We start from the raw sequence: 25963 nt of genomic DNA on the forward strand, positions 1-25963 counted from the left end.
TATGTGATACTGAATTCCACTGTCTCTCTCAATATTTATATCAGGTATATTCTAACTTATTAGTATAAAGGTTTTACAAAGTGGTTATTTTCAGGGAGCCTGGGTGGCTCAGTTGGTTGGGTGTCTGACTTTGGCTCAGGTCATGATCTCGCGGTCCGTGAGTTCGAGCCCCGCGTCGGGCTGTGTCCTGACAGCTCAGAGCCTGGAGCCTGTTTCAGATTCTGTGTCTTCCTCTCTCTGACCATCCCCCATTCATGCTCTGTCTCTCTCTGCCTCAAAAATGAATAAATGTTAAATTTTTTTTTTTTAAAAACCAAAGTGGTTATTTTCAAAACTTCATAAATGGGCCTGAACTTTGCGGGCTCTGCTACTAAGTTGCTCTGACCCCAAGATAATTGTGTAATCACTCTGTGCCTTGGTTTCTTCACCAGTGGTAAGATTTCTAAAGTTCCTTCCAGCATTAAAAAAAGAGGAAGTCATGACTCTAGAGGAAAAATTTCCTGTGATTTTTGAGCCAGAATGCGGGTATTTTGCCAGATAAAGATCCACCCAGTCTCAACTGTATGTTATAGAAAATCCCAGAAATTGTTGGCACATGACTCGTTTTGAAGCCTCTGCTGGTCCCATCAGAACCGAAAAGGGCATGAGATTTCTTCTACGCATCTCTCTCATTAGAATGATTTTCTTTCCCACAAGTTACATACTGGTTAGAGAACATTCCAAACCAAGTTATATGTTCACATCTATGTAGTTATCATTCTGACCCTGGTCTGAGTCTCATCTCTACCAATGGCTGGATAAGCAAAATGGGGCTAAAAAGACAAAGACGGTCCAAAGGTATGGTACTCTCTGAAGTACTAAGCCTACAGAAGCTTTAATTTTTTTTTTTTTCATATTTTGCTTATCTCATCCACAGTGAAGCTAACCATTCCATGATTTTCAGATAGTTAGATGATGACTGACTTTCTACTCTTTCACTCTAGGCCTTCATGCCCATCTTGAATCCTGGTCTGCATTTTCCAGAAGTAGAGTTATGAGCCAAGGAGTATGACCCATTTTAGGCTCTTCATACACATTGCCAAAATGCTTCGTATTTTATGCCAGATCAGCAATTTCTAGTTGGCTGCTTGGACTGAATTTTAAAGTTAACGTTTTTTTCCTCTTGCCCATGTAGGGAAGTCAGGCCCCTGAGCAGATAAAAAGAGCGATGGGTTGGGATTAGTGAGTTTCTCTCTCCTCCACTAATTCACACCATTACCCCCTTTGGGTCGATGTACAACTTAAAAAATAATAGTATTTGTTCTTGGGCAGGCCGAAAGAGAGCATGAAAAAATAAAAACACTGAAACTGTGCAGCTGTTGAGGGAAAGCATAAACTGGTTTCCAAATTCTTGTCTTTCCATTCCTTCCCTAAGAACATTTCCTCCAAATTATATCTTGTATGCCTCACAGGAAAAAGGCATTTACCCCCAAACTAGAAGCCCCAAAAACAGATTGCTGCCAAATGAAAACAGATATGTTAATTTTTTTTTCTGACAATAAAAATAATCTATGATAATTTCAAATCATTCAGAAAGAAAAGATTTACTTCCAAAGAGATCGATAAACATAACAAAATTAGGTATTGCATATACAGTTTTTATTCTACTTTTTGCCTCAATATTATAAACTGAGCTTTTGCCACATCATACAAATATGTTTTGGAAACATGATTTTTAAAGAGAGGGCAATATTTCATTTAATGCATAAAGCATAACTTGTTTTCCTACATTTAGGTTGTTTCCAATTTCTCTCATGATAAATAATACTGCATTGACCATTCTTACACATCCTTACATCTTTACTTCTCAGATTATTCCTGAGAATAATAGAAGTGATTTTTTAAATAAATAGTATAAACTTGCTTTGCAGAAAGTCTATACTCATTCAAAATCTCACCAGCAGTGTGTAAGAAAGTACCTTATAATGAGCCCTTATGAGCCCTGAATATCATTTTCTATATCTTTGTCAAAAACATCTCATTGTTTTTCTCCAGTCTGCTCTCAGACCAGGTCTGGGTAACTTTATTAATTTACTCATAGGGCTGTTACAGAAGGCAGGGGAAGGATAGAGGGAGAGAGGGGGAAGAACAGAGAGAGAAAGGAGTTTCTGTCCCCAGAATTGTTCACTCATTGCTCTGAAAAGCAAGTTATTTCCTTGGTAGCACTTGGCTTGGGGTAGTTGCTGATTTATGTGGTCGTTTGGAATTAGGCACCCCCCACCCCCACCCCAGAGGTCCCCTCTATGGTCTGGTTACATTCGTTTCATGTTTAACTTTACTGTTATGAAATATTGAGGGACACATAGAATAGATGCCAGGTCATATCCCTCGTTTTGCACGGAGCTCAGAAGTCCTGTGAGAAATAACTTTAGCTCTGTTTATAATTGGAATGAAAGATGTACAACCCTGATAACCTGTAGGTCTCCAAAGTAATCTGGACTAAAGGGAGAACGGTGAAGACTGAATGAAAGGTATCACATTGAGTGAGAAGGAGGGGAGTGGAGTGAGCCTAACGGTACAGCAAGGTGTGGATATGGAACAGGGCTCTTGTTCCAAAGAGAGTAAGAAACTGAGCCCAACTATCCTCCAAACTGATCAATCACTGAGGGCTGAAAGAACAGTATCCCAGGAAAGCAAGTTACTGGGCTGTGACAGCCCCCTTCTTAAGAGTGGGACATCAGAAATAGGAGATTTCCTATCGTTAGTGTGAAAGGAACACCAGGAAACCGCCCAGGGCTTAGCAGAGGAGAGGCAGAAACCCGGGGGAATTGAGGGTCAGCGGTCCCAAAGCAGCTGATGTTGGTTCCAGCAGAAGAGACTCAGCTGTCGCTGAGCAGGAAGGCGCGAGAAGCTAACACTGGCCCCAGGGAGCCAGAGGACCCCACCCTGATCACCTTGAGACAACCCTCGTGCTGCCACTCCAACCCAGCTCCCACACCCCCAACTAGTCTTCCAGAGATGCCAACATCACAAATGACCCATACAGGGTCATACTCCGAGGAATTCCTGAAGCAAAACACCACAGCTTGCTAATCCCGATGAGGCAGCTCAGAGCATTGGCGCGTGTGGGGTACAAATATGAAAGATTTATTTATCAACTGGTGAAGCCTTTTATATCTTTATGAAACTTATGGGCATGTTCTCACCTGGCTGGGGCTTAATGTGTTCGTCTGTTGTCAATAAAGAAAGCCTTTTTATTTCTCAAGTTAAAAACCTATTGGTTATTATAAATTCCATCTTTATATATGCCAGTGTGTGATTGTTACTAATGGGGTACGGATCTTTCCATATCTATATATCTATATATACATATATAGATATATAGATATATAGGTATATAGACCCACCATACATACATCATACATACATGCACATGTCCCGTGTCAATGGACAGTTTTATTAATTTTTTTTTTTAACGTTTATTTATTTTTGAGACAGAGAGAGACAGAGCATGAATGGGGGAGGGTCAGAGAGAGAGGGAGACACAGAATCGGAAGCAGGCTCCAGGCTCTGAGCGGTCAGCACAGAGCCCGACGCGGGGCTCGAACTCACGGACCGTGAGATCATGACCTGAGCCGAAGTCGGACGCTTAACCGACCAAGCCACCCAGGCGCCCCTGGACAGTTTTAACTGCCCAGGGATAGGAACATAAGCCAGTTTTATTTTCCCAGCATTACTGTGCCATGTTGAATCTCCTTTTCCTAGTGGGGAGCAGATCCCTAATGATATTTGGGGCAGCTACAACAGCATTTCCAACACTTCGTTATTAAAAGACACATTTGGTATCGTCCAGTTTAAAACTCAGATATCCTATCTGATGTACCTCTCACCTCCTCTACTAGCCACGGCTGGCCAGGGGCCTGCATGGGTGTCCTCTTTGACCCCTCCATTGTGGTCACTGACTCCGGTTGGAGTGAAGGCAAAGAAGCCTGGCTCATCTCTTCCCCCACCTTATTCAAGAACTTGTTTCTGTCGTAGTAGGTGTTGACAGAGACTATGAGAGGGGGTGCTTCTTTATTGACTGCCCACTGTGGTGGTCCTTTGTGAATTGCCTCTCGCTTGCCCTGGCCGCCCTCTAGGAAGCAAGGGGCTAAATGAGCCCTCTCACAGGAGCCTGACAGTAAATTCTTCTTCAGTCTCTTTTCTGGAGGGGAGCGCATTGGGAGGAGAGAGTGCCAGGGGGCCTCCCTTCTGCATAGTTCTCTGAGGTGAAGTTTGTCTCCGTATCTTCCTGTCTAGCTTTCTCAATGCCTTCAGCCCCTGCCTTCTTGCCACTGGGGTCCCCTTGCCCTGTGATCAGCTCTCAACTGTCTGCCATCTGTCTCCAGTTCTGTTTTCCCCTATTCACGTAATTATACAGCGGATTGATGAATCAGCTGCTTAAGCTGAAATCCCAAAAACTCGTTTGGAGAACAAAATGTCAGTCTCATACTCTTAAGGTACTCTTAAGGTCTGTAAGCAATTACCATGATTCCCCCTCTTTTGCCTGACTTGTGGAGGGGGGATGAGCACCGCCCCTTCCTTTTTCCATGGGAAGCCAATGGAAAATAGAGTTCCCACCTAAGCCAGCAATACCTGACTGCAAAGGCTTTTCCCTATTCTATCACTACCCCCAGGTCTTTTGTTTATGGGACTGAAAGAAGCACTGGGGTGTTGAATGAGGTGGTAGGAAGGGAACGGGTGATGCTCTAGGATAATTAACTTAGTCATTAATTCTAAGCAAAGGAAAAGGCTACTCAACAATTTTTGTATGAGAAATGAGAATGTGCTATCCATTTTTTTTTTTTTTTTGCAGCTTACTTTATAAAAAGTCATGGCTGCATATAATGTCACCGTTTGGATACCACAGTATTTTTAAGCATTTCTCTATTTGTTGATAAATTGTTTCTAATTATTTTCACTATGACAAACAATGCTAAGAGAAGCATCTTTATTAGTTATGTACTCATGTTAGCAGTTGCATAGAATAGATTCTTACAAGTAGGACTGCTGATCTTGTTAAAATTTCTGGGTAGCTATTATCAAATTACTCTCGCCACAGTTTTTACAAGTTCATACTCCCAGTACCAATTGCCTCACACCCGTGATAATATTCAATGTTATCAAATTTTTAAAAATTTTGCTGAGGACTTCTGCTTCCAGGAAGCTGAAGCAGATATACTTTTCTCTATTCTGATGGCGAAGTACAATTAAAAACTTGATGTTTTTAAATTTTTTTTTTCAACGTTTTTTTAATTTATTTTTGGGACAGAGAGAGACAGAGCATGAACAGGGGAGGGGCAGAGAGAGAGAGAGGGAGACACAGAATCGGAAACAGGCTCCAGGCTCCGAGCCATCGGCCCAGAGCCCGACGCGGGGCTCAAACTCACAGACCGCGCGAGATCGTGACCTGGCTGAAGTCGGACGCTTAACCGACTGCGCCACCCAGGCGCCCCTAAAAACTTAATGTTTTTATACAAAGTGAACATCAGACCAAGGAACAACATGGAACAAGCCCCACCCCAGCAGTGTCAGTGTAGACTGTGTGAAGACACTGGACTTCTATCCCCACGTGTCAGTAAGGAAATGGCCCTCCCCCTCCCTGCTGGGGTGATACTAGAAGAGGTCTAGTGGAAGGTCAAGACTTTTTTGGAAAAGGCAAAATCACGGAGATAGCAAAAAGATCAGTGGTTGCCAGGAGTTGGTGTGAGAGGTGGAGGAATGAAAAGGCAGAGCACAGAGGATTTTTAGGGCAGTGAAAATACTGTCTCTGACACTATACTGGTCACATATGTCATTATACGTTTGTCCAAACCCACATGATGTGCAACATCAAGCGTGAGCCCTATTGTAAACTACGGACTTTGAATGATAATGATGTGTCAATATAGGTTCATCAATTGTAACAAATATACCACTCTTGTGTGGGATGTTGATAATGGGGGAGGTTATGCATGTGTGGGGGAAGAGGGTATACGGGTCATCTCTGTACCTTCCTCTCAATTTTGCTGTGGGCCTAAAATTGTTCTTAAAAAAAAAATCTTTTTTTAAAAGACAACAATCAATAGATGCCGACACTGAGATGACAAAGATGTTAGAGTTATCCAAGAATATTTTATTTTATTTGATTGTAAATATATTTTTAATGTTTATTTATTTATTTGGAGAGAGAGAGAGAGATAGAAGAGAGACCAGGAGTGGGGGGAGGGGCAGAGACAGAGGGAGAGAGAGAGAGAATCCCAAGCAGGCTCTGCACTGTCAGTACAAAGCCTGATGCGGGGCTTGAACCCACGAACCATGGAATCATGACCTGAGTCATGACACCTACCCAACAGAGCCACCCAGGCACCCCCTCCAACAAATATTTTAAAGCAGCCATGATAAAAATGCTTCAATGAGTAATTACAAACATGTTGACGCGAATGACAAGATACAAAGCTTTAGCAAAGAAATAGGAAGTCTTAGCCAAAGAGAAGGATGAGGAAGAGGAAGAGGAAAAAGGAAAGAGGAGAAGGAGAAGGTGGAGAAAGAAGATATAAAAAAGAACTAAATGAAGGCTGTAGAACTGAAAAAGACAATAACAAAAATAAAAAACTCAGTGGATGAGCCCAATGGCAGAATGGAGATCACAGAGGAAAGAATCGGTGAGCTGGAGGAAATTACTCAGTCTGAACAAAAGAGAAAGAATATGCTGAAAGAAAATTTGTTAGGTCTTCAGGGTCCTGTTAGATTTTATATATATATATATATATTTATTTATTTATATAAATTATATATATATATTTATTTATTTATATAAATTATATATATAAATATATAATTATATATAATTATATATATTATATATATTATATATATTATATATAATATATATAATATATATAATTGACATTTGTATCATCAGAATCCAGGAAGGAGAGGAAAAGAGAGCAGGACTGAAAAAGCAGTCAAAGATATAATCTGAAAACATCCTAAATTTGGCAAAGACATAAACTTACAGAGTCAAGGTGAGTGAACCCCAAACAGAATAAATCCAAAGAAATCCAGGCTAAAATACAACACAATTAAACTTCTGAAATCTACAGACAAAAAAAAAAATCTTGAGAGCAATCAGAGAAAAACCATACCTTAGCTACATGGGTAACACAATTAAAATGACAGCGGATTTCTCATCCAGAAACAATGGAGAACAGTAAGAAGTGAAGCAATATTTTTTAGGTGCTTAAAGCAAGAATTGTCAAGGCAGAATCCTATACTCATAAAACATTTTTCAGGAATGAAGAGAAAATCAAGACAATCTCAGATGAAAGAAAACTAGGGGAATCTGTCATCAATAGACTACCCCTATAAAATGGCTAATGGAAATTCCTAAATAGAAAGAAAATCATCTAAGAAGAAACGCTGGAACATAAAGGAGTAAGAAAGGGCAAGGCAGGGAAAAATATGGGTAAAACACAATAGATTTTCAGTCTCTTCTTGAGTTTTCTAAAATATGATTGATAGTTGGGGCACCTGGGTGGCTCAGTTGGTTGAGCGTCCCACTTGAGCTCAGGTCATGATCTCACAGTTCGTGGGTTTGAGCCCCGAGTCCGGCTCTGTGCTGACAGCCTGGAGCCTGGAGCCTGCTTCGGATTCTGTGTCTCCCTCTCTCCCTGCCCCTCCCCAACTCATGTGCTCTCTCTCTCTCTCTCAAAAATAAAAAACAAAAACAAAAAAACCCACAAATTATGATTGACAGCTGAAGCAAAAATTACTATATAACACTGTCAGATGTGGTTCTAAACATATGTAGAGGAAATATTTAAGTCTGACAATGAATTACAGATGGGAGAGGGTAAATGAACATAAAGAGATATAAGATTTCTATACTTCATTTGAACTGATTAAATAATGACACTGGTAGACTGTGTAATACATTATATATATACAAGGTAATGCTTAGAGAAACCGCTAATAAAACTATACAAAGAAATGCACTGAAAAGCACTATACATAGGTTTTCCACAAAATGGAATTCTAAAAGTATTCAAATAACTCATAGTAACACAGGAGGAAAAAAACAGAAACAAAAACAGAAATAAAAATAAAATGGCAGACATAAGCCCAACATATCAATAATTACATTGAATGTGAATGATATAAATATATAAATTAAATATAGAGATTGCCAGAGTGGATTAAAAAAATGACCAAACTATATGTTGTCTACATGAATTCTCTTAAAGTATAACAATATAGGTAAATTGAAGGTAAAAGGATGGGGAAAAGATGTATCATGCAAACAATAAAAAAAAAAAAGGAGCAATTATATACATACCATAAAAAATAGATTTCAGAGCAAAGGAAATTACTAGTGACAAAGAGGGACATTAATATAATTATAAAATGGTCTGTCCACCAGAAAAACAACAATCTCAAATGTGTATGCACCAATAAACATAGGTGAAAAATATGTGAAGTGGAAATTAATGGAACTGAAAGGAGAAAGAGAGACAAATCCGCAATTATTGTTAGAGAATTCAACACCCTTCACTCAACATTTGGTAAAACAACTATACAGAAATTAATAAAGGATATAGAACTTCAACGGGTTCTTAAGAAGGCTTTCCTTACTCGGATTATTATTAAAATTTTCTAAAATCTTAGTTAAGCTTGGAATTAATTTCTGCATATTATATAAAGAAGTGATTTAACTTACTTTTTTCCAAGTGAATAGTCATTTGTCCCCAAATAATTTATTAAATAATTCATTCACTGCCAACTAATTTGAAATGTCAACTTTATCACATACACATTTTTTTTTTTTTAAATTTTTTTTCAACGTTTTTTATTTATTTTTGGGACAGAGAGAGACAGAGCATGAACGGGGGAGGGGCAGAGAGAGAGGGAGACACAGAATTGGAAACAGGCTCCAGGCTCCGAGCCATCGGCCCAGAGCCTGACACGGGGCTCGAACTCACGGACCGCGAGATCGTGACCTGGCTGAAGTCGGACGCTTAACCGACTGCGCCACCCAGGCGCCCCCATTTTTTTTTTAACTTAAAGGACAACCCAAAGTAGTATACTCTGTAAACTTCAGTTACTATAAACTACAAATATAGAGAATAGCCAGAAGCATATATAATCCATTCCAACTGTCAAATACCTTAAAACTTGCCCCCAGTTGTACTATGAAGCAGTAGAGAGCTGGTTGTGAGCCACTTTAAATGATCTGTGGGTACGACTCCATTTACTCAACTGTGCTGCTTACATAGCACATATAATATATAAAACATATTATATAAAACATTATATAAAACATAACATATTCTATAAAACACATATAATATAAACTATTATATAAAATGGGGTTCTATCATTTGCTACTGTTTTCATTTTAAGGGTGTTCTTGAGAACCTAAAATGCTATGCTCACCGATTTCACTAATGTTCCAGAATGCCAGGCATGGCTATACTTCTCCTGTCAATTGGTTTGTTTCTCTTCTTAATACTGTGACTGAGGTAATATGTACAGATGCTTTGCACAGATGCTTAAAGGATCACAGACAAATCCTTGGTAGCAAAATCATAGCAAATATTCAGGGACATGTAGCCAATTTGATGCACTGACTCCACCAAAGGAATCGTGTTTGTTTTCTTCACTCTCATTGTCCCTTTGTCATATTCTCCTCTCTCACTTATTTTTCATTTTTATCCATAATCAGTTAACTCGAAGTATGAGAGATTGTCTGGATAATCTGGGTGGGCCTGAGTCAATCAGTTGAAAGCCCTTAAAAATCAGAGTGGAGGTTTTCCTGATGATGAAGAAATTCCATCTGCGGACAGAAGATTCAGTCTGTGCCCCAGAGTACACTTATAAGAATAAAGCCTTTATCCACTGTTGGGATTCCAAACAGCATTGCTTCTGATCAATGAACTCACTTCACAGCAAATAAGTATGGCAATAAGGGCCCATATTCATGGAAATCACTGGTCTTACCACGTACCCTACTATCTTAAAGCAGCTAACTTCACAGGATGGTAGAATGGCCTTTTGAAGACAGTTGCAGCACTCGCTAAGTTAGCACTAACTCTGGCTGAGCTGGCACAATGTCCTCCAAGAGGTTGCACATGCTCTAACTCAGCACCCAATACACGCTGTGCCTCCCATAGCCAGGATTCCCAGGTCCAAGAACCAAAGGGTGGAAATGGGAATATTCCACTCACCATTAACCCTTGTGATTCACTACTGAAATTTTTGTTACTTGTCTACATGACCTTACACTCTGCTGGTCTAGAAGTCTTAGTCCCGAAGGGGAAGAATTGTTCCACCGGGAGACACAAAAACTATTCCACTGAAGTGGAAACTGAAACTGCCATCCTTCCACTTTGGGGTCCCCATGACTCTGAAACAACAGGCAAAAAAAAAAAAAAAAGTGGTTACTATCTTGGCTGGAATGATTTGACTTGATTAACAAAGAAATTGGGTTATGACTACACGATGAAAGGTAGGAATATACAGGAGGTATCCTAGGGCACCTGTTAGTACAATCAGTTCTCCTTCTTTGTGGCGGTTATGTTCTACAAAGCCACTGCAAATAGAGTTAGGAAATACTGAACCATAGCTCCTATGGGAAATATGTATATATTTCATATATATACACACATTTCTAACATAAAGTGCAATTTTAAATCCTAGAACAACTCATCTTGGTAGATTCTATTTTCTTTGTTTTACAAAAGTGAAAATGCTCCAGCCATCTCAAGGTAAAATGTTTAATTTTTTTTTAACGAAAATGAGGTTCAGAAGTGTTAAGCGACTTGCCTGAATCTGCTCCACTAGCAGACGCCAGATTTGGGATTCAAACCCCGCCCAAATGGCCCCAGAGTTGGAGTTTCTTGCACGACACTGCGCTATACCTGACTGGCTTCATTCTCTGGTCATCTCTGTATAGGCGCTGAAATGAGAAGGCAGAGAGAGCATCATCTTGTTTGTAACCTCACCTAGAAATAAGCCCAGTGGGCATTCAAATTTTTCTCTGTGCGTTTCAAGAATGAACATAAAAGCCAGAAAGTATTGCTTTGGGGATTATAAATAAATTTTAAATAGGTGTATTTGCAAATATGGAATCTTTGAAAAATGAGGGTTGACTGTCCTATCTTGCCCTCCGTATTAGTCAGACCTCTTTAGAAAAATAGACTAATACAATAGATAGATAGATAGATAGATAGATAGATAGATAGATAGACAGATAGATGCTGCTGTAAGGAACTGGCTTATTTAATTATAGAAGCTAAGATGTTTCACAGTCTGCCATCTGCAAGCTGGAGACCTAGGAAAGCCAGTGATATTCCAATCTGAATCCAAAGTCCTAAAACCCAGAGTAGCCAATGTGTAAGTTCCAGCCCAAGCCCAAAGGCCTGGGAACAGGAGATTTAATGGTGTAAGTCAAAATTTGAGGACAGGAGAAGACCATCTCAGTTCAAGCAGTTAGACAGAGCGAGTCAATTTCCCTTCTTCTGCCATTTTCTTCTAACCCAGCGCCCTCAATGGATTGGATGGTACCCATCCACACTTAAGAGGGTGATCTGCTTCACTCAGTATACCAGTTCAAATGCTACTCTCATTTGGAAACACCCTCACAGGCACACCCAGAAATACTGTTTAGCCAACTATCTGGGCACCCTATGGCCCACTCAAGTTGACCCCAAAATTAAGCATCACACCCTGTAGTAAAGCAAATGGAAAACTGCAACAATCCAATTCAGCCAGGGTTACTAACAACCCAGAACTTTACAAACGAAAGTTTGGGTCACCCTACCATGTAAAGAACCAAAATTAATGAGGTGCTTGCTGAGGGCAAAGGGAATAGGGAAGGGGTAGTGGGAGAAGATGCCTACAAATACCAACTAAGACATGTAACCAGCTGCAGAAATTGGGGCTGCACTAGGTGTGTTTCTTCCTTGTTTTGTCATGAATGTGTCTGTATGCATATTATTTTAACGAATTATTTTTGTTTTTCCCCTCTCTTATCCCCTTATCATACAACATAAGATGTATTATTTTTTTTAAATTTTTTTGATGTTTATTTATTTTTGAGACAGAGAGAGACAGAGCATGAACGGGGGAGGGTCAGAAAGAGAGAGAGAGAGAGACACGGAATCCGAAGCAGGCTCCAGGCTCTGGGGTGTCAGCACAGAGCCCGACGCGGGGCTCGAACTCACGGACCGTGGGATCGTGACCTGAGCCGAAGTCAGACACTCAACCCACTGAGCCACCCAGGCGCCCCTAAGATGTATGAACAAAGTTAACTTTGTATCATACCATTTAAGGTACAGTCTGTCAAAGAGAAGAGTGAATATCACCCAAGCACTCTGCATCCTCTTGTGGAGAAAGGCTGGGTATGTTTTGTTGCACGCAGGATGTGTGACGTCAGGTGGAAGTAGGACTTTGTTGTCGCCTTTATTTGGAGCGTAAGTATCATTTATAGAGGTGTGCATAGCTGCCACGCTGACAAAGAGTGAACTGTAATGGCTTTTTTTTGACATGTCAGCTTGCCAAGGTTATAGTCCCAGTTATGAAACCAAAAGTCCACAATCAGTTAAAGTTGACTTTAAGTAAGAGTGAGGGTCTTGCATAATTTATAGGAGACTCATTCAATCATTTGAAAGGCCGTAAAAGCAGGGTTGAGGCTTCCTGGAAGAAAAAAAGAAACTCCACCTGTGGACAGCAATTTCGGCCCAAGCCCAAGATGCCCGGCTGCCTTCCTGACTTGCCTCGCCAGCACCCACAGTTCCCAGAAACCAACTCCTTGCAATAAATCTCTTAATACATACCTCCTACTGGTTCTGCTTCTCTGACTGAACCTTCCCTGGTAGGCATGCCAAAAGAGAATTAAGGCTGCAGAGGGAGTTAAGGTTGCCGATCAGCTGAAGCTGACTGTAAGTGAGGGGGATGATTCTGCATGAATTGGGTGAACCTGATGCAATCACGGGGGAGTTAAGTGTGGAAGAGGAGACAGAAGCATCAGGGGCACAGTGACGCAAAGGGAGAAAGAACCAACTGCTGTTGCTGGCTTTGAAGATGGGGGCCACGAGCCAAAATGCTGGCAGCCTTTAGAAGCTGGCAAAGACAAGAGAATGGAGCCTTCCCTAGAGCTGCCGGAAGACACACAGCCTTGCTGACACCTTGATTTTAGCCCAGTGAAACCAATTTCAAACTGCTGACCTCCCGAACTGTAAGATAACAAGTTAGTGTTGCTTCAAGCCACTGGATTTGTGATTTGTTACGGCAGCGATTGGAAACTAATATACCAAATCTCTAAATATATATGTGAATGTGTTGATATAAGTGTGGACACAACAATTATAGCGTTGACTTAATTTATCCTTTGTAAAAGAAATTCAGAAAAAAAATTACCATTGGGATTAGTATTATGTGAAAGACTGCTCAAATTAAAGTTTCTACTGAGACACTATAATGAAATCAATGTTGACATTCATGACAGGATCCCACTACGAAGAATTTATGAAGAAAACTGTCTAGGAAAATTGGTTTCATTACCCTTGAATCTCTCAACCACATCAAGAATACAAAAGGGGCAGGAAAGTGTAGGGAGAGTTGGAAGACAATATGGCGGCATGGGGCTAAGCTATGAGCCCAAACCCACCCCAATTCCAAGAGGGAAAGGAGGAGCCAGCTATCTCGTGGGGTGGAGGGCGTTCCCCAGGGCTACTCAGATAAGCTCAGTGTTTTATTTTTATTTCTGTTCTGGGAAGGGATGCAGGAGGGTTGGCTTTTTCTAAGGCGAAACAAGGAGTGGGATACTGGGCAAGGATCTATACACCCAGGGCCTGTCCCCACAGGAGAGAGGGAATAGGCTTGGGGTCACAATGGGCCTAGTCTAAGCAGACCACCTGGAGGGGCAGAGGGACCCAAGGGTTAAAATCCACACGTGGAGCCTCAGGTGGCCTCCAAGAGCGGAGATGCATCTGTCTGGGACAAAGGACAATGCCCTCAAGAGAAAGCTGGCTCTAAACATGTGCCAGGTCCAGACCCCATGAAGTCAGATTATAATGATACCCTGTTCTTATGACATCTTTCCCTTCCCCTTAAGAGTCTCTGGGACAACTCCTTCCTGTTTCAACTTTACAAGATGAGAAACCCTGGCAGGGTTGAGGGTAAGAGGAAGGAACAAAAAGGGAGGAGAGATGGAGACGGGTTCAACTCTATGGCCCTTTGCCACTTGCGGCCCTAGGTTGGCCTGTGCTGGGGAGTTGAGCCTTAACACATAAGATAGCCCAGAACTTCTCTTCATATCTTGGGCTGGATATTCTACCTACTGAATTGAAACTCCATGACACTTAGCACTGTCTTCTGAGAATGAGCAGAAAAGTGAGAGGCCAAACTTTCATTTAAGGAAATAAGAACAAATTCCCCCCCACTGAACACTTTTTAAAAGAGGCAGTAGCAGAATGGATGAATAAGGAAGTAAATAAAGTATCTGAATTACATCAGTCTACCAGTTATATTTATTATACGGACTTTCCATTCCTCACAGTATATCCCACCTAGGTTAGAAAATCAGCACTAACTCTGTCTTCCTATGGTCCCCTGTTTCTGTAACACATAAACCGGAGACCTAGAATCATCAAGATTTCCTCTCTTGTATCTGCCCATTCAGTCTCTAATGTATTCTTCCTTTATATAGTTTTTATACTTCCATTCCTTCCTTCCTTTCCATTTTCCCTACTCTCCATTGTTCCATTATTAGGGTCCAGACTGCCTGATATCTTGGTTACTATGATAGCTTTCTCATTAGTGTCTTTGATTAGGTCTTAGAATCCCTTTCCAATTCAACTCAGTCTACACTGAAGCCAAATCTTCATGAAAATATAGTATCTCTCTATGCTTCTTTGCCTAGCATTCAAGGCCTTCCATGATCTGACTTTACCTTCTTCTCAACTCTAGGCCTACTTCTTCCCTATCCAATGTGTTTATTCCAGGTCAACAGGTATGCCCTGGATCTTTTACTTACGCTTGAAATAGCCTCGTGATTGCGGATACATTTCAGTTTTGTGAAATCCTATCCTTCCTTTAAAGTCGGACTCAAATGCCGCCCATCTCATGAAGCCTTTCCCAGCTGCCTCAGTTGGAAAGCTTAGTTGCAGTGTGAGTACGGTAGATTCCAGAAAAGTACACACCTGCCTAATTATAATGAAATCAAATAAGAACAGGAAGAAGCATAACCTTTGAAGGTTCCCACCAATATCGACTTGCCCTTTTAACGAAATTTATACATCTGAGTCAAGGATGAATTGACAAAAGGGACGTGACTGACATCAAGAAACAAAAGTCTGCGTTCTATATTCAGAACTTTCCAGGAAGATATGAGAGACAGAGGAAGTTTTGTCACAAAACAGTTACTTCTATGGTGGAATAGAGTTAACTGGGTTTTCACAGAGGTTGGGTGAAGGACCCACTTTTATCGTCGGTGTGCAACCAGAAATCATATAGTAATCTGAACAAGAAAGTGTAATTTAAAAAGGTAACTACAAAAAAAGGAAAAATAAGGAAAATCAAAAATTAACTAGAGCAAAAGATTAACTAGAAATAGAGAACCATGGGGCTGAGAAAGTATACCCACAGAGGGAACAAACTTGGAAAAGAGGCCCCCCCTCCCAAGTCTAGGCCTCAGGCCTTATTAGAGAAGTCCACTGGACAGAAAAAATATCCCTGGATTATTCTGGGCCAGAAATGGCCCGTAGTTGATTGGAGCACAGGCTGGCATGGGACTAGGATGCAGGGAACATTCTTCTGGTGGGAGGCAGGCAGAGGCTGGTAAACTGGGAACCATGGCTCGGATTCGCTGGAAATTTGCCCTCTGGGAAGTGTGCAGGGGAAAGCCATCCACGAGAGGTGCCACACCTCCAAAGTCATTGTAAAGCCACCAGAAGAGCTACTGGGTGAAGGTCCCCACAGGGAGGTGCTGTATTCTGCTGGCCACTGGCCACTGGCCCCTGCTGGCTGCCACTTGAGCTGGAGGAGCCTGGCCTGCAGAAGCTGGCCCATCAAAGGACCCTGCTGGGAGGGAACATAGTAAATGAATTTGAAAAAAAAAGAGCCCCTTCCTCCTGCAGTGTCCCTCCAGCGCCCTCTACTGACAAAGTTTAACGTGCGAGCTGCAAAGGAGAGATGCTTATAAAATCCAGCGGCGAAAGAGTGGATTGGAGACCGAGAGGTAGTACGCTGATAACTGGAAGACTGCCCAAGCCATTCTCTTCCTGTGCTTTATTTTTCTATTCATCAGACAAAATGGATTTGTTAATCAACTTCCCAGGTACTTAAATCTCAGGATTTTTCCTGGCCATTACCATCGCTATCATCAAAGAATCCCAAGGGGACAAAAACATTTGTGGAGACTTGCTCTAGAATCGATGCTTACATACATTATCTCCCGAAGTAGCAAACTATAATAACAACCATATTAAACAATAAGCAGTATGTAAGTACATGATATTAATCTTTCTATTTGAACCTATGGGAAACTAAAGTCCAAGAACACCTAGTCAGTAAATGATGGATCTAAGAATATGAACCTGGGACCATCGGATTAGAAAATCAGTACTCTTTTCACTAACAGCCTGAATTTCTCACCAAGGGACTATTTTTTTTTTTGGTGTGCTAAGAACTCCGGGTGCCAGGCTGAAAATGCAGTGCCTCGACTAAGGCCTTGTCTTTGAGAAAACCCGCTGGAAATCAGTTGTTCCTTTTTGTACCCACATCTCCACTGCTGGGTGATTCTAGCAGCCTAATGTTTATGGAGCACTGAGCGCTAGGCTTTGAGCTAAGTGCTATGCCTGCCTTTTCCTGACGAATCCTTGCTACAATCCAGTGGGTAGGTATTACTCGCCCCATTTTCCAGACGAGAAACTAAAGGCTGGAGAGGTTAAATAACTGGACCAAAGTTATCACCCAAGTAGAGGAAGTAGGATTTGAACTCAAGCAGGTCTGACTCCAGAGCTCAAGTTCTTGACCATGCCATGAGGTCAGGGCCTTCTGTTGAACCCTTTATTTCGAATATGACTGATATTGAAGTTTTAAAGATATAGAATAGGGTCAATGTATTTTTCAGCTTCATTGAGTTCAGAAAGGAAATTGCGACTCTGAGGTTATTAGGCTCCCGGAAGAATGTTAAGCTGTCTTACGGTGAGCGGTCCATTTCTCGGAGTTCTGGATCCGGTACCCCTTGTCCATTCTCATTAATTCCAGGTGAGGTAAGGCAGACCCGTGGGTACTTGACACAAGCAATTTGCAATAGTCTAGGATGAGGATAGCTGCTGATACAGCAAATACTCTGGGCAAATTCATGTTTCATGGCCTTGTCTCTCACCCTGTGTCTGCTTGCTGAAAGCATCACATCCACGGAAGCGACCTCTGGGCAACTCAGCTGGTGAGTCGCCCTTGGTCTCCACTTTAGGTGTGGCCCAAAATAGATCTCAGTGCACATTTCCGTGACACTCACACTAGAGCAACACTTATATAACCACCGAGAGCAAATTCATCAAAATGCATAATGTTTAAGTAATTGCCTCACTTAGGCTTCATTAAATTCTGCTTAATTATCTCATTTATACAACATGACTATCATGCCAAAAGTATTTGTGATAAAAGGTAGGAACAAAGGGAATTTTAAGAATTTAATACCCTATAAATATTATTTTACTTAATAGTTCTACAAAATAAAATAGGGCATATCTAGACCTACTTTTAAGATAAAAATGTATATATTCCTTCCGTAGACCTCTCAGTTGCAAACATTGATCAGTCAATTGTAACATCTTCCCGGGACTGAAGACAACTCCTGGTCTAAAGACTTCCGGATGCAGTCTAAAAAGGATCTCACGTTCTTGTAAATCTCACTAAGTGAATCACAATAACAATTACAAAAGTGGGTCATTACTGTTCTAATTAATGAAAATTCACGGAGCATAATTGCCTCAATTCTCACAATTCTCTGTATAAATCGCTCCTTGCTGTTCAAGTTCGTGCCACACGGTGGCAGCCTTGTTTCTCGTTTCCAGGTCTGTATTTTCACAGCAGGGATCCTCCTTGTTACTGAATCGGTATCGGTTTTCGGGAGCAAGGAGCTGATGCAGGACAATGTCCTGGAGGAAGCCAGCAGGAAACATAGCGTGGGCCTTTGTTTGCTTGCTTATAAAACCAAACTGATCTCCAAAGTCCCTTCTAGCTCTAACTTAATTCCAAAGCTGACTGGAGACTGGATTGAAATCCAAGATTGTGAGGAGAGGAAGGTGGCACAGAGCCCCTGCAGGAGCAAGCCCAACAAACCTGCGCCACATGAGGGACGTAGTGAGGGAGGGCACGAGTGAGAGTGTTCCCAGCATTTTCCAGAAGGAAAAGCAACAGGCTCCGCAAACCTCTTTGAACGGTTGAGAGTCCCCAGGACAAAAGGAATTAATGAAGATTCGGATGGAAGTTATAAATGAGCTAGAAAACACTAGTTACAAGTGTTGAATTTCCAGACCCTAGAAAACGTCCTAAGATCAATCCTAATGTGTAAAATTACCATCTCAGGGGGAAGTTAGAAAGAATCAATTCCTAATGGAAGTAACTCTAGAGGGGAGCTGCAAAACCACCCCAAGCCAATCAAGGCATAGTTTCAGGGGGGATAATCAATACCTGATCAATAATATTATTGTAACTCCTCTCAAGAAAAACCAAATTAATAGAAAGATAGCAATCTGCATGCTGTCTAAAAAGGGGGAAACGGAAGAATTTAAGATGTTTCTGCAGCACTGTGCGGGAGAGACAGTCTTGATCACATTGCATATATAGATTTGGTCCATCTGAGGCATATGTACTTTTTAAAGAGATTTTTTTAACGTTTATTATTGAGAGACAGAGAGACACAGAGCATGAGCAGGGTAGGGGCAGAGAGGGGGAGACACAGAATCCGAAGCAGGCTCCAGGCTCTGAGCTGTCAGCACAGAGCCCGACACGGGGCTCGAACTCACCAACTGTGAGATCATGACCTGAGCTGAAGTCAGTTGCCCAACCAGCTGAGCCACCCAGGAGCCCCTGAGGCATATGTACTTTTAAGTAAGACATTTACTAGCCTAGTTTGAGAATGCTTGCCATTGAACAAATGTCCTGATCACTGGTTATTTTTGTTACAGAGAAATGATTTTATTTTCAGTATTTATTTGGAGACAATAGAGCAAAGTGTTTCAGAGCACAAGCTTTGGAATCAGCCCTTGCAAGTTCAAATTGTCCTCCCACCATGCGCAAATAAAAATTTTACTCTGCCTTTATTACAATTCTTTCGTTTTCTCATCTCACTTCCTGGGCTAGAACTTCTAGAACAAAGGGGAGAACATAATGGTGATAAGAGGCATCCTTGTCTTAGTTTTATTTTAATGACCATGCTGCTAGTCTAGGCTTGACAAATAATATAAATATGAAACACACTGAACATGTTCAAAGTCTGACTTTTCAGCGAGCCCAACCTTCCTCCCAATAAGGTAATTGCTAGCCTGGATTTTTTTGCTTATAGTATCCTTACTTATAAAAATTGTTCTCGTTACTTCTTTTTTTTTTTTTTTTTACCCTTCCTTCACAAGCGATTTTTAAGTTTGTTTCATTTTGCCTGTCTTTGAGCTGGGTTCATACTCTATGCAGCCTTTGCAACTTGTTCACAGCACTCAATATTGAATTGATTAATCCCCGTGATTGCTTCTAACGTCAATTTATTCATTTTTGCTGCCATATAATATTCCCTCGTATAAACACACCGCAACTTGTCGCTTCTATTTTTTAAGAAAACTTTGTATTTGTTTACAAGTTTAGCTACTAGCAGTGTGGCCTTGAATATTTTTGTGTATGTACCCCAAAGCAAGAGTTACTCTATCACTGCTAACAAGATGAGATTGAGCATCTTTCCCTATGTTTGACTCATATTTTTATTCGTATCATCATGTTTCTTCTATGAAATGCTCTTTATGTCTTTTGCCCATTTTTCAACTGGGTTGTCTGACTTTTCCTTACCGATTTACAGAAGTTCACTACTTCTCCATGTTTTTTCATGCAGTAAAGACATTCATTTTATTTTGTTCATAAAAAAATTTGTTTATTTATTTTGAGAGAGAGAGAAAGAGATGGGGGGAGAGAGAGAGAGAGAGAGAGAGAGAGAGAGAGAGAGAGAGAGAGAATGAATCAGAGAATCTCAAGCAGGCTCCACACTGTCAGTGCAGAGCCTGATGTAGGGCTCAAACTCACGAACTGTGAGATCATGGGTTGAGCCAAAACCAAGCACTGGACGCTTAACCAACTACACTCCACACAGGCGCCCAGGAGATTCATTTTAATGTTCTAAACTTGAGCTGCTTTATGATTATTGCTTTCGTATCTTGTTTAAGAAACACTTCCCAGCCCTGAGATCATAAATCCAATATAACCATTTCATCTGCTTTCATATTTTCCTTTTAAAGTCTTGAAACTTTACCCGTCACATTTAAGTCCTTCCTCAGGCGGGAATTGATATTCCTGTATGGTGTGAAGTAGGGGTCCTATTTTATAACCCATTTTCCTAGCACTGATAAGTGATTAGCTCATTCTTTCCCCACTGAAATCGCAACATGACCTCTGACGTGTATCAGGTTTCCTTATACGAGTCTGACTTTGGCTCCTTATTCTGTTTCACAAGTCAATTGATCTAACCCTACACCAATAGTCCATCGTTTAACTATAGAGCTGTTTAATAAATTCTGCCTGTTCTTCAGGATTGTTTGTCAAAGTTCCTCTAAAAAATCTCGTGGGTATCTAGATTGGAATTCTATGGAATCTACAGCTCAGTTTAGGAAGAAATTACTTCTTTCAGATATTGAGTTTTCCTACCTACGAAAATGATATATCTCTGCATTTATGTAAGTGTTCTTCAATTTAATTGAATAACATAATTTTTATATAAAGGTCTTGCATATCTTATTAGGAGCATTCCTAAATGCTTCATTTTGTGGATTCTATATATCTTACATTTTTTATTACATTCGTTCAATTTTTGTTGCTGGATGAAGTGGATATGGTTGACGCTCAGTTTTCATTCCTACTCTTTCCTAGTATCACTGTTGTATTGTCACTGCCACTTCCAGCAGAGTCTGGAAGGCTAAAATCTACATTTTGCAGACTCTTCCGAAGCTAGTTTTATCTTTGTGAATTAGTTTCCACCAATCATGTAAATTTACAGGAAATTTGGAAGATGAAAGTAAGGCAGAGGTCATCTTTCTGACACTTCATCCGTTTTTTGCTAGTAAGTAAGCACGGTCATTGAGATGTGGAGCTCGTCTGCGGCAGTGTTCTAGAATCCAGTCACATTTCACAGGCATTGAGTTGAGAGGCAGTTGGGAAGTGGCTTTCCGATTTCACATTCCTGAATCGCAGCACTGGCGGTGTGTTACTGAATGCGGTGACCTGATTCTCTAACTTGTTTATTGTGGTCTTTGGAGGATCATTCTGTGTCGTTCTGAGCGTCATATTTGGAAGCCCAAAACTTCCAATGATTTCATATTCCTCTAATTTCCTCTGTTAAACTTCTGTTTAAAGTACTTGGAGTGGCTTTAGTTCCCAGTTGTTAGCTGATTTATAGAAACGCAACTAATTTTTATATTTTATTTTGCATTTCACAACCTTGCTGAACTCCTTTTCTTATTCTAGTAACTAATAAATTCTTTTGAATTTTATTTTCATATAAATATTTCATCTGCTAGACATAACCATTATGTTTTTAAAAATCATTGTATCTTTGGGGTACCTGGGTGGCTCAGTGGGTTAGGTGTCTGACTCTTCTTTTCTGTTCAGGTCATGATCGCAGGGTTTGTGAGTTCCAGTCCCACAGCAGGCTCTCTGCGGGCAGCACAGAACCCACTTGGGATCCCCTCAACGATCCATTTGGGATACTCCCCCACTCTCTGTGCACACACGCTCTCTCTCTCTCGCTCTCAAAAATAAACATTTTTTTTTAAAAAGGGGGAAAAAATAAAAATCTTTCTATCTTTGGTATATTTTTCTTGCCATACTCACCTGGCTAAGACTCCAGTAGAGAGCTGGTTGAAACAAAGTAAAAGTTTAACAGCAATTGTCCTTGTTTGAGTCTCATTCTTAAAGGAGAAGTGTTTGGTATTTCACCATTGGGTATGATATCTGCAGTAAAGATATTGTTGTTATTTGTAGATACTTTTTATCGGTTTAAGGAAATGTGGTTTTATTCCTGGCTTTATAAAAGTTATATTTTAAATCATAAATGTATATTGAGGGGCGCCTGGGTGGCGCAGTCGGTTAAGTGTCCGACTTCAGCCAGGTCACGATCTCGCGGTCCGTGAGTTCGAGCCCCGCGTCAGGCTCTGGGCTGATGGCTCGGAGCCTGGAGTCTGTTTCCGATTCTGTGTCTCCCTCTCTCTGCCCCTCCCCCATTCATGCTCTGTCTCTCTCTGTCCCAAAAACTAAATAAAAAACGTTGAAAAAAAAAATTAAAAAAAAAAATAAATGTATATTGAAATACATCAAATGCTTTTTTTGGACCTATTGAAATATTCATCTACTTTTCTAGTCTTTTTTTAAAAAGTTTATTTATTTATTTTGAGAGACAGGGAGGAGAGAGAAAGAGGGAGAGAGAGAACAGGGGAGGGGCAGAGAGAGAGGAAGAGAGAATCCCCAGGAGGCTCTGCTTGGGTTAGATTCAGGGCTTGAACCCATGAACTGTGAAATCATGCCCAGAGTCAAAACCAAGAGTCAGATGCTTACCGACTGAGCCACCAAAGGGCCTCTGATCCTATAATCTATTCATTTAGTAGATTATATATATTTACTTTCTCATATGAAAGCAACCTTGCAATCCTGGGATAAACTCACTTGGTCATGGTGTATTTTTCCTTTTTATGTATCGGCTAGTAGCTTAAGCACTTTTTTTTTTGCAATGTTTCTTTCTTTATTTTTGAAAAAGAGAGAGAAAGGGACAAAGAGAGAATCCCAAGCAGGCTCCTCTCTGTCAGTGCAGAACCCAACCTGGGGGCTCGATCTCACAAACCATGAGATCGTGGCCTGAGTCGAAATCAAGAGTCAGGCACTTAACTGACTGAGCCACCCAGGTGCTTCCAGTATTTTTTTTTTTTTAATTTTAAGCTATTTCAATAGCCATGCCATGATATCTCATTGCAGTGTCTCTGCATTGCTTTAATAACTAATAATGTTGAACATCTTTACATGTGGTTATTTGCCACCTGTATATATTCTTTTTTTTTTTTTTAACTTAAATCCAAATTAGTTAGCATCTAGTGTAACAATGATTTCAGGAGTAGATTCCTTAGTGCCCCCTTAGTACCCATTTAGCCCATCCCCCCTCCCACACCCCCTCCAGTAACCCTCAGTTTGTTCTCCATGTTTATGGGTCTCTTCTGTTTTGTCCTCCTCCCTGTTTTTATATTATTTTTGTTTCCCTTCCATTATGCTCATCTGTTTTGTCTCTGAAAATCCTCATATGAGTGAAGGCATATGATTTTTGTCTTTCTCTGACTGACTGATGTCACTTAGCATAATACCCTCCACTTCCATCCACATAGTTGCAAATGGTGAGATTTCACTCTTTTTGATTGCCGAGTAATACTCCATTGTATGTATATATATATATATATATATATATATATATATATATATACCACATCTTCTTTATCCATTCATCCAGCGATGGACATGTGGGCTCTTTGCATACTTTGGCTATTGTCGATAGTGCTGCTATGAGCATGGGGGTGCATGTGTCCCTTCGCAACAGCACACCTGGATCCCGTGGATAAATGCCTAGTAGTGCCATTGCTGGGTCGTAGGGTAGTTCTATTTTGAGTTTTTTGAGGAACCTCCGTACTGTTTTCCAGAGTGGCTGCACCAGCTTGCATTCCCAACCACCTGTATATATTCTGTAGTGAGGTGTCTGTTAAAGTCTTTTGCTCTGTGTTTTATTGAGTTGTTTTGTCATAACTGTTTTCTTACAATATTTTTAGAGTTTTTATAAGGCATATGACTTGCTAATACTCTCTCCAAGTCCATGGCTTACTTTTTCGTTCTCTTCACGTTTCTTTCGAAGAACATAAGTTTTTAATTCTGATGAAATCCAGTGTATTCGTTCTTTAATAGGTATTCTTTTGATGTCCTATATAAGAAATATTTGCCTAATTTGAGGACATAAAGTTTGCCCTGTGTTTTCTTCCAGAAGTTTCATGGCTTAGGCTACACCTTTAAGTATAGGATCCATTTTGAATTAATTTTTATATATGCTTCAAGATATGGATTGAAGTTCTTTTTTCTTTTTTTTTCCATTTGGCCACCAAATTATTCTAGCACCATTTACTGAGAAGATCATCATTTCTGAATTGTTTTGTTCAAGAATTTTGCCTAATGATTAAAACTGGCCAGTATTTTCATATCTCACACCCTCTTTGTAATGTTTGATAACAAGTCATTCTATGAAACTAGGAGTGTTTCCTATTTTTCCACTCTTTAGAACATTTTATATAAGCTTGGAACCATTTATCTTCTTTGAATGTTTGTTACCAGAGTGTTTGGTATCCTCAAAAGCCATCTGGGCCTGAAATTTTCTTTGTGGGAAAATTCTGGCTATTAAGTTCTTAGGTTTGGCAGAATATGTTTTCCTAGGAATGTGTCCTTTCTTCTGTATTGCCAAATCCTTTGCTGTATATATGAATGTTTATGATATCCTCTAATCATTTTTTAATGTCTACAGCATTTAAAATAATGATCCCTTTTTGTATTCCTGATAGTAACTGTTTGTACTTTCTCTCTTTCTTAACTAATCTCAACTAAACAAATATTTGTAAGTTTTATTAATCACATATATATCAGCCATTAGCTCTTTGGATGTTACCTTTGCCTCTTTTCTCTCTCCTCTACTTCCTGGATTCTGATCAAATGTATGTTAACCATTTCTTTCCTGTCATTTATGCCAATACCTTTTCTTCTGTATTTTCTTTTTGTCTCTGTTTCATTTTAAAATATTGTTTCTAATTTATCTTCTAGTTCACCAATTCCCCTTCCAGCTGTGTTTGGTCTGCTATTAAAACCACTAATCAAGTTTTTAATTTCAGCTATTATATTGTTTTGGTTCTGGAAATTTCATCTCGACCTTTTTCAAACCTGCTTAGGTAATTTTTTTTCCTACAGGTATTTCAAATGTATCTTTTATTTTATTAAATAGTAAGCATAATTGTTTTATTACCTATTTGATAACTTTCTAAATCTAAATACTGAATATTTTTGACTCTATTTCTGTTTTCGTTTCTTTCGGTTCTTGCTCATGTGGTCTTCTTTACGTGCCTATATAAGTCTAACTATATATGCACTGGGAATAGCACTTGGAAACCTATTTATAGGAATAATTTGAAACCTAATAGAAATCTACCTTCTTACAGAGTGATCTGTGTTTCCACTGGGCACCCAGGGACACTATCAGTCTGAAATCAGTGTCTGGAAACAACTACTACCGGACTTGTTTACTTCAGGTACATTCTTACCCTCAGGATATAGCCCTTTGGTGTCTCACTTTGATGTCAGGAAGATCTCCTATTCAACTTCCCAATTAGTGCTATCACTGGGCTATTGCTGTGCCCTTCACTTATGGAGGACGTCAACATTAAAGTTTCAGGTCTCAGGACTGGCCAATACTCACCGAGCAAAAACACCTTCTGATGACTATTGACCTTTCCAGGTTCTTCCTTTTTCTTAATTTTGGTCTCAGAGTCTCTTATTCTCTTTTCAGTATGTGCTTCCAAGAAAGGCTTCTGGATTTTTCACCCAGGATTTTTAGTAGTTTTCTGCAAAAGAATTAGTCAGTTACCAGAATCCTGAAGTCCATTCCTTTCTTCCTGAGTCATTTTTACTGTTC

The 25963-nt window shown here is 40.2% G+C and overlaps 1 long non-coding RNA gene across 2 annotated transcripts in view; it reads right to left on the reverse strand.

Moving 5' to 3' along the window:
• Nucleotides 1–25963, reverse strand: part of LOC131514880 (uncharacterized) — a 36647-nt gene that overhangs the window by 1263 nt on the left and 9421 nt on the right. Inside the window, exons 3-4 of one of the 2 annotated variants that reach the window (XR_009263310.1) lie at nucleotides 25748–25892; nucleotides 10807–10954 (exon numbers count right to left, since the gene is read on the reverse strand). This is a non-coding gene — a long non-coding RNA (uncharacterized LOC131514880). Of the gene's footprint in view, nucleotides 1–10806; nucleotides 10955–25747; nucleotides 25893–25963 lie in introns of those variants that run through there. The other variant, XR_009263311.1, reaches the window with a different exon arrangement.

This window comes from Neofelis nebulosa, chromosome 6 (genome assembly GCF_028018385.1).
Source record: "Neofelis nebulosa isolate mNeoNeb1 chromosome 6, mNeoNeb1.pri, whole genome shotgun sequence".
Lineage (NCBI taxonomy): Eukaryota > Metazoa > Chordata > Mammalia > Carnivora > Felidae > Neofelis > Neofelis nebulosa.